The 10524-nt window shown below is 38.0% G+C and overlaps 1 non-coding gene across 1 annotated transcript; it reads right to left on the bottom strand.

Moving 5' to 3' along the window:
• Nucleotides 1-9752: 9752 nt before the first annotated feature.
• Nucleotides 9753-9859, bottom strand: LOC118485296. The gene has a single exon (XR_004875600.1). It is a non-coding gene; the product is annotated as a small nucleolar RNA R71 (small nucleolar RNA).
• Nucleotides 9860-10524: the final 665 nt, after the last annotated feature.

Below are 10524 nucleotides of genomic sequence, written 5' to 3'. Positions count from 1 at the left end.
AATTCACCCATCCACAACAAACTTATAATTTTTTTACGTATTCTTGACATATCTTAAAAACTATACTGTTTAAAAGAAAATCCAAAGATAGCATGACGACCTACACATTTTTGTCGACGTTTCAGTAGTTGTCTTGTTCAATATCGACGCACGGATTAAAAGATACAAGTCGATAATGCTTTAATATACAAGTAATTAATACTTGTGATCTAATGTACCCAATCTACAAAGATGAGCTCCATCTATACAAACAAAAACAAAAAGAATTAAAAGTACCATAACATAAAATGAAGATATTATGTGTCACATTTTATTTTATTAAAACTGCCTAATATCTTACTTAGATATATATCTTATAAAAACTTAAAATTAACCACAACAAACTTCTTAAATAAAGGGGTGAAAAATCTAAACGTAAACCCTAATGCAATTCTATAGTTACTACTATAAATACATAGTAGGACCCCCTATATCTATTGCTAAACAAAGTTAAAAATGGATCCAGTTCTGAATTCAATTGTTAAAAAATTCTATAGCATGAAGGATTAAAAATTCTAAGGTCAGTTCTGTTATATCACAGCAGTGAATAATTGTTTTCTTTTATTTACTTTTATGTGAATGTTAACTTACTTGATTTTTCAGATTCAGTTGCATGATGAACATGCCAATTTAAACAACACATTTGTCGAACAAGCTTCTAAGGTATTGATTTTGCTGGTTTTTATGTATTATTTTTGCGTATATCTTTCATATTAACATGTTCGTTATGTTATTATATGTGTGTTTTATTGCAGGATGATGGTGATAAAAGTATTGATATTATTTTTTATGGTGCAATGTTTAGTCCATACAAGTCTAATCTTCAACGTGAATTTAGCGAAGAGGTAATTTTTAGGTTTATTTAATCTTTTTCTAACTTTTGTATTCAAATTTTTGTCATTTTTAAGGACCGAAACTTTGAGACTCAAAGAAAGAGATCCAAGATACTCTCTGAATGGAAATGGAGTGAGGTTATTGATTTAGACGATTCTGAGGACAATGACAAAGAAGACAAATTAGAAGATATTGCTGATTCAAGCACAAATGTCACACCCCGATATTTCCACGTATTACCGGTGGGCCCGGTGGGGAGTATCGTGACGTAGTTGATATCATCATGGTCAAATTATCACAATTTAATACACAGCGGAAGTAAAAGATAATAACATTACAAACCGATGAAAAGTAATATCAATTATTACAAAAACGGTTGTAAGGGATCCACAGGCGGATCAAAGTTGAAAGGAACATTGTTCAACAGATTCTTAGACAGCTGAGCTTGCAAGACTCTTTATTGATGCTAGGAGAAACCAACCTATTTCTATTAGTACATGCACTTAACCTTTTCGGGAAAATACGTCAGTTTTCACTGTTAAATACAATTAACCGACTCATTTTGAAAATGTTTAAGAAAATTAATTTGAATGCACAAGGCACAAAATATCTTTTATAACTTGGGATAATTATTTAAAAATAAACTTGTTAAAGAATTACATGTTTATTATACGTTCAGTAGCCCGGGCTGACTACCGGGTTAAAGATTAATAGACACATCACATAATATATCCTGCGGCGAGTTATTCTCGAACAGGCGGGTATATTATTTTTACATACGCACTGGCAGGTGTATGCCTACACCCCGTGCTTAAGTCGTGGCCATTTCAATAAATGAGCCGAGGATATCTAGGACATGGTCATTAACCCCCCTCCTCCCAAAGGCTTAAAATAAACAAAACAGATTAAACGGGTTATTTCAAAGATTTAACCTTCATACGATTAAAAATTCAATACCCGACCAAGCGGTATTTTATTTACCGTACCCCAAACCCGTATAAGGGAAAATAAGTTAAAAGTATTTACCTGAGCAAATTATTCAAATTTATCCTAGCCATACAAATCAGCAAGTGCAAAGTATCTTTTACTGGGCTCCTAAATCTGGAACGAAGGTTTTAATAACCTATTAGATTCCTAACGGGTCTTACTTAAGTTTAAACTTAGACCGATTAGTTTTAAAGAAAGGTATACGATTCAAAACGCAAGATTAAGCGAAGACCGGAATAGAATGTGATTTAGACCCGACAAGTTTGAAAACTTGTATAATATGGGTAAACTAAACACATTCTGGATTTTGAAGTGAAAATGATAAGGTTTGACCCGTTTCGGTTAATTTATGCAAACTAGTTACATAAACCGCACCGAACGCAAAAAATGCATAACGGGTAAACATATGAGTCATGAACAGGTTTTCTAGGTTAAGATGCCTTAAATATGTTGTGATATCAGTAAGATACCTTCCATTATGCCCAAAACGGATTTAAACTCAAATTAAGCCCCGTAGGGGTATTTTGGTCATTTTAAAGGTTATAAAAGAGATTAAATATTAATCTGAGGTTCAGGTATGAAATGATCAGTAAAAATATTTAATTTAATAAGTTATATCAGTAGGGTATTGCATATATGTGAATGTCACACCCCAACCGATGGCGGAATCATCGAGGCATGACACTGAGCGAAACAGATTGTCCAGAAGTTTCCACAACAACTATTAATTGTCACACCCCTAATCTCCACGTGTCACCGGTGGGCCCGGTGGGGGAGTATCGTGACGTAGTTGATATCATCATAGTCAAACAACACAAATTATAATGCACGGCGAAAGCAATAAAATAGATTTATTTCAACCAAACATAATGTAATATCCAAGTATCAGATAGTAGCTGAAACAGATCCACAGGCATATCGAAATAAAAAGAAGAAAATTGTTCAACAGATAATGGAATCCAAGTTTGCGAGACTCTAACGATGCTAAGGAGTAGCCAGCCTATTTCGTGTAGAACCTGCACTTAATCATTTTGGGGAAAATACGTCAGTTTACACTGGTAAATACAATTTAACTGACTCATTTTGAAAACATTTTAAAAATTGATTTTAATGCACATGGCACAAAACTTTTTATAACTTGGGGATAATTAATCAAATCTAATCTTGTAAAAGAATTACATGTTCGTTATGCGTTCAGTCGCCCGGTTCGTGCCGGGTTTAAGGTTAATTGACACACCACATAGTATAAATCCGCGGCGGGAAGCCAACGGTTATACCTTAATAAATATGGACACATTGTCGGGTGTACGCCTACACCCGCGTGTCAAGGTCGTGGCCATTTCGTAAAATGATGCCAAGGATATCCGGGACATGGTCATTAAACTCCCAAAGGCGTAAAACAAACAAAACCAATTTTCAAACGGGTCACATTGATAATACCCAACTACTAGTGAGTTAGGGTCAATTGCCCGACCAAGCGGTATTTTATATACCGTACCCCAAGCTCGTATAGGGGAAATAAGTTAAAACTATTTAGCTGAGCAAATATAAACCATAATAAGCAAATTCAAGTGTCTTTTACTGGTCCCCTATTCTGGAACGAAGGTTTAATAATAACCTATTAGAATCCTAACGGGTCTTTAATTTAGCCTAGGCTTAGACCGGTTAGTTTCAAAGAATAAATACGGTTTAATCGCGAGGAAGGAGAAAACCGGAATGAAATGTGATTTAGACCCAACAAGTTTGGAGACTTGTATAATGTGGGTAAACTAAACACATTCTGGATTTTAAGACAAAGATGATATGGTTTGACCCGTTTCGGCTTATATGTGTAAACTAGTTACTTAAGCCGATCCGAACGCGAAAGTGCGTAACGGGTAACCATATAGTTCATATACAAGTTTCCTGAGATTATATGCACCAAATATGTTGCGATATCAGTAAGATATGTCCTATTATGCCCCAAATGATTTTAAACTCAAATTACGCCTCATAAGGGCATTTTGGTCATTTAAAAGGGTATAAAAGAGTTAAACTAGCAATCTGAGTTATATATCTGAATAAATCAGTAAATATACATAGTTTACTGTGTTATAACAGTATAGTATCAATTTTATGCGAATTTCATAAGTTATAACAATTCTATGCACCGAAAGGGCATTTTGGTAATTTCACATAAGCCTAAAAAGGTCAAAACTGGAAATCTGAGTTTCAAACTTTAGTTTACTGTTATAATATAGAATTTTACTAAATATATCAGTAGGTATTGACTCTTATATATATAAACTAGTTTTGACATATACTATGTCGTAAAAATGCCTAAAAGGCGATTTGGAGCCAAATTCCGGGTTTTAATAGAAAAGCTGAAATTTTTATAATTCCAGAAGGCTCAAAATAATATAATTCTCATAATAAATCAGTAGAAAAAGGTTTGAGGCCAAAAGGTTTTATAAAACTCATTTTATAGCCAAAAAGGGCATAATTGGCAATTACCGAAACAAGCTTAGAACTCTAAGTTATGCTCAGCCTAAAAATAAATAAAAATCTTTAAAAATCCCAAAATATTATTATATATCAGTAGGTAAAAAGTTTTGATATAAAATTTGGGTTTAGATAGGCTATATACTAATTATGCTAATTAATTATTAAGGAAGCTTCTAATTACGCTAATGAGCATAACTCTTAATATAGACCTCAAACTGATGTCAAACTTTGGGCACAAATTTATAATTCAGTAATTAAGATGTCTACCCTTTTATATTTTCAAAAATCACATTTTATGGACATATGGGCTGGTCAACATATGGGCATTTAACGGAAACATGTATGTGAATAGGATATCTAATGAACCAAGTTGTATAATCACAGGGGGTTATACTAACATGTTATTAGGTCCAATAGAAGCTCTAAGGCAATCCTAAACTTGGCTAAAACGGGTCAGAACTGAAAGTCAAAGCGAAAGTCAAACTATGCGACTTTCGGTTCCAAACCAGGTCTAAACAGAAAATTGCCGAGTTGAACATGTTGGGACATGTTCTTACATTAGTTACCAAGTTATATTAATGATTAAACAGGTTGCATGTATCCTACATTGCTAATTATGAGTTAATTTGGATTTAAGCATTCTGTTGACTTTTTAAAGTGTACTTTGACTCGACAATTAACATGGTTAGAGTGGGAATCTGGAAATACCCTTTTAAGGGTTTGATACCCACATAATTACCTACTTATAGGTATTTTTAATTCGAGATTTAACTGAGTAATTATGGACTAATCTCAAAGTCAAACCTTAATTACGATGGTTTGACTTTTAGCTAATTAACTAAGCTAAAATGGATTAAGGGAGGTTAAGGACACTTACAAGAGTCATAAGAAGGTTTATGGAGCCTAAGAAAACTTGATAGCTGTCCAGGAGCTCCAGAAGTGAAGATACAAATGAATGACCAAATGGTCACAACTCATGTCCCTTTTATAGTGCACCAAATGAGTTTAAGATCAAGACATGCAAGTCTACAATTGTTGTGTGATCACCCCAGGTGTCCCTAGAGGGCTAAATACTGCCTAGCAAGACCCTTGTTTCGAAAACCACCATTTTAAGTCGGTGCAACAGGCTGAACAGGCAGCTGTCCAAAACCTGCTGCCAGCGACAGCCTTACGGACCGTAAGCTTAAGGCCTTGTGGTCCGTAAGCTCCTCTTGCGGACCGTATGCTGAAACAGTTACGGTTTGTAACCGACCTTTGCTGAAATTGCCCAGGTACCCCCTTTACGGACCGTAAGCCATGACCTTTACGGTCTGTAACCGATGGTCAGAGGATAAAAATTTGTAAACTTTCAAGCCTTGACCATGCAATCACACAAGTCCGAATCCATGCCATCGTTTTCAGTTGTGGGACCTTCCTGCTCAGCCATTGCATGCTTGAATGATTCTTACATGTCCCCCTATCAATTTGGATTCTTGTGGGATTTTTTTTTAAAGTGACGGAAATTACAAGAAAGTCTTGAATCCTCATAATAGTTGAACAAGTTATATTAACAACTCCCAACTCTCATTAGATTAGGATTAAAAATCAGAATTTCTTGTAGTAACATTATTAATAGTCCAACCTCCATATAAAAGATGGAATCTTATTTATTTAGAAACAACCGGTTAATATATAAGATGTTTATCAAAAAATTTAAGGATCTTGGGATTTATAAATTTGTGTCATTCAGAGGTGTTTTAATAACATGACACCACTTTTTAAAAATCCTACCATACATCTTTTTATTTGATCCGGGTTCTTGACACGTTGGTCCCACATGACACGTGTCTTTATTTTATTGGACAGGAATTTTCGAGGTGTTACATCCTCACCCCCTTAAAAGAAATCTCAACATCGAGATTTATTGAAATAATTGAGGGTATTTTTCTTTCATTGTGGACTCTAACTCCCACGTATAATCGGGACCTCTACGGCCGTCCCATTTGACCTTAACAATAGGCACATACTTCCTTCGAAGCTTCTTTACTTGTCGATCCTCAATCGACACAGGTTTTTCCACAAACTTCAAGCTCTCATCTATATGCACATCTGTGTGTGGTATGACTAGTGATTCATCAGCTAGACATTTCTTCAGATTGCAGATGTGGAACACATTGTGAATACCACTGAGCTCTTCAGGTAAGTTCAACTTATAAGCCACTGACCCAACACATTCGATGATCTCGAATGGTCCTATATACCTTGGTGATACTTTGGGCAAAACTTTATCACCAACCTCGAACTTGAGGGGTTTTCACCTTTTATCCACATAGCTCTTCTGCCTATCTCGGGCAGCTTTCAGGCGGTCTCGAATTTGGACAATCTTGTCCGTCGTTTCAAAAACTAAATCAGGACCTGACAATTGAGTGTCTCCCACTTCTGCCCAACAAATGGGTGTTCTGCACTTTCTACCATATAGTGCCTCGAAAGGCGCAGCCTGAATGCTGGTATGATAGCTATTGTTGTAGGAGAACTCGACCAAAGGAAGGTGTTTATCCCAGCTTCCTCCTAGGTCAATTACACATGCACGAAGCATGTCTTCCAAAGTCTGGATGGTACGCTCACTCTGCCCATCCGTCTGAGGATGGTAAGCCGTACTGAAATTCAATTTCGTCCCCAGAGACTGTTGGAAACTCTTCCAAAAATGCGAAGTGTATCTAGTATCCCTATCAGAGATAATAGATACTGGAACCCCATGCAGAGATACGATTTTATCAACATACAGTTGGGCCAACATGTCCGAACTGTAAGTTTCCTTAATGGGTAGGAAATGTGCTGACTTAGTGATGTGTGTAAAAAGCAACATATAAATCACATCAATTAGGGCATAAAACTAACCCTTTTTAAGTACTAATGTTGGAAAAAGAGTGTTTTTGTCTTCCTTTTGTATTTTCAGGATGAAATGAGCTCAAAATCACAAAAGAAGCAAAAAGACAACTAATTCTACCATAAATACAAGAAAAGGAACAAAAGTGGACTGCCCGGACCCTCAACGGCACCTCCCAAGGCAAAGGAGAAAAAACAGAGTCTGAACACGCCCCGTGTCCGGCGAACACGGGGGCGTGCCCAGGAAGCAGCAGAAAAGACAAACCAGTAGAAGCTTCCATTGCCCACCACGGGGCCGTGTCCAGCGAGCACGGGGGCGTGGTGAAAGTACAGCAGGCGCATTAATTGTAATTCGCAATTACAATTAATGAAGTGAGAGAATGTCAGACGGGCACGGGGCCGTGTCCAGCGGACACGGGGCCGTGTCCAGCCTTCTGTTCAGCCTATAAATAGAGGAGCTTGGCTTCATTCTCTCTCATCCCTTGGCACACCACCTCTCTCACACTTCATCCACCACCCACCACCACCATAACACCATCATCCACCACCATCATCCATTGTCCATCGTAGAGTGTGTGAGTCGTCTCGGGATCCAAGATTGATCGTAAGAGTTCTTGACAATCAAGGCCATGTTTGCCTAAGTCTCTTACATCACTTGGTGAAGACAAGTGTTTAGTATAATACTTTTTATTTTTAATCTTTTGCACTTTTTATTTGGTTTTGTATTAATGACTTTAATAACTAGTTACTTATGTTGAAGGTGATCTTTCCTTATCGTTTGTCCGTGGTGTCTTGGCATTATTTTACTGTCTATATAAAATAAAAGATTTTCACCATTCATATCTCCACGGTCTATATGGAGGTATGTTGGCTACCTGGTCGGGGTTAAGGGAACGGTTTGGTAAGGGTCTTGCCCTTGTTCAGCGTTTAGAGGTCCTGCTTGGGACCTGGGTCAAATTTAGTAGGATCTCCTTCAATGCCCATAGGTATTGGATGGCGGGGATCCAAACTCTTTGACCCCCTCATAAGTTAACTACTATTAATACTATAACCCGGCTATTTAGGACTGTATCCCTGCTGACTCAGACTACTTAGCCGAGGGTAACGTCACCGCCAAAAGCGGGGCCTACCACAATTTGCATTAATAACTTAATTCATTATCTTTCAATAATCCGACCCTTTAGGATTGTATCCTTGCTGACTCAAACTACTGGGTTGAGGGTAACGTCGCCTTCAAAAGAGGGGCCTACTACAATAACTAAGATAATCTCTTAAACAAGTGCAAAAGTGCGAAAATAATCAAAGGTTATACTAATACACGTGTCGGATCCAAGTGATTCATCTTGTCTATCTGTTTTTAATTTATTTTTATTTTCAGCATTTAGTTAGTTTTTATTTTTCTTAGTTTAAAACATTTTTTCTCACTTTTTGATTTGATTAGACGTTGAGGATAAACCGGTATTAAAAGCTCTTGTGTCCTTGGACGACCTCGGTATCTTACCAACACTATACTACGTCCACGATGGGTGCACTTGCCCATATGTGTGTTTAGTGTTAGTGAATATCGTGTTTTATAAATTTAAAACTTGGCTAAAAGTGTAAAAAGGGGCTTAAATATACATCAAAATTATATTACACTATACGCACATCAAGTTTTTGGCGCCGTTGCCGGGGACACAAGGATTATAAGAAAGTTAGGAATCAACAGCCTAATCATATTTTTATTTTTCTTTAATTTTTTAGGATTTTTTTTAGATTTTCAGCTTCTGCAGATCTCAGCACAGGGCCGTGCCTGGTCGGACACGGGCCGTGCTCAGCAACGTTACTGGCAGTTTTTGTTTTTCAAGTTACAGAAGGCTGACCACGGGGCCGTGCCGGTGCAACACGGGGCCGTGTCCAACTTCCAGTAACTGGGATCTTAAAAACAATCACTGTAATTTCGACCACGGGGCCGTGTTCGCTCAACACGGGGCCGTGGTGAACCTTCTGACCAACATTCTTTTCTGTTTTTATTGCAGGACTTGGAACCCGACGCCATCCTCACGTAGTGTATGAGCTCCAGTTCCAATAAAGACATAAAGGAACCGCTAGAAGAACCCGAACGCTTTCTCAGAAAAAGGTTAAAAGCCAAAAACCAAGAGAAGGTTTCGGGTGATCCACCCCCAATGGCGGACCAACGTACCCTTATGGATTATCTACGGCCCACCGTAGGTAATCTAGGCGCCGCTATCAATGCTCCGAATGTCGAAGCCAATAACTTCGAACTTCGACCGCATTTGATACAAATGCTCCAAAACTCCGCAACCTTCCACGGGCTTGCGGACGAGGATCCTCATCTACATATAACTAATTTCTTAGAAATATGTGATACCTTTCGGATCAATGGAGCATCAAACGACGCCATCCGCCTCTGTATGTTTCCATTCTCACTAAAAGACCGAGCGAAAGCTTGGCTCAACACCCTCCCAGCTGGATCGGTAAACACCTGGGATGAACTAGCCCAAAAATTTCTATATAAGTATTTCCCTCCTGCTAAAACTGCTAAATTAATGGCTGAAATTAATACATACTCACAAGAGGACGAGGAATCCTTATATGAAACTTGGGAAAGGTTCAAGGAGCTATTACGCAAGTGTCCCCATCACGGCCTCGCAATATGGCAACAAGTATCCACTTTCTACAATGGATTGTTGCCACACACTAGGCAGACACTTGATTCTAGCTCCGGGGGACTTTTAGGTAATCGACGCCCACACGAAATATATAATCAGATTGAGGAAATTGCTCAAACCAATTTTCAATGGCACACTCCCCGGGGAAATAAGTCTTTCGCCCCGGGCGCCCATAAGGTCGACGAAAGCACTTCTTTACAAGCCCAAATCGAGGCCCTTTCTTCAAAAATAAAAAAATTAGAAATGACAAAAACAGTCTCGGTTATGGCTTGTGAAGGGTGTGGTGGGTCACATGAAAATTGGAGTTGCATGAAAGAAACGGACGATCAACAAGAAATGGTAAACTACATTGATAATAGACCTAGGCCGTCGGGTCCTCCAACGGGAACTTACAACCAAGGATGGCGAAACCACCCAAACCTTGGTTGGAGGGAAACCGGCAATAGTAGTAACCAACAAACCCAACGAACAAACTTTCAGCAATCAAGAAATGAGTCACAAAATTTCACTCAACAACAAGGTGGACGAGAAAGGCTCGAAGATACTATATCTCGCCTCGTCTCTGACACTGATAAGAAAAACTCGGAAAGATTTCTACAATTAGAATCTAATTTTAGGAATCAACAAGCTAGCATTCAAAACA

This window comes from Helianthus annuus, chromosome 12 (assembly GCF_002127325.2).
Source record: "Helianthus annuus cultivar XRQ/B chromosome 12, HanXRQr2.0-SUNRISE, whole genome shotgun sequence".
Classification (NCBI taxonomy): domain Eukaryota; kingdom Viridiplantae; phylum Streptophyta; class Magnoliopsida; order Asterales; family Asteraceae; genus Helianthus; species Helianthus annuus.
This window is presented reverse-complemented; position numbering and strand designations above follow the sequence as displayed.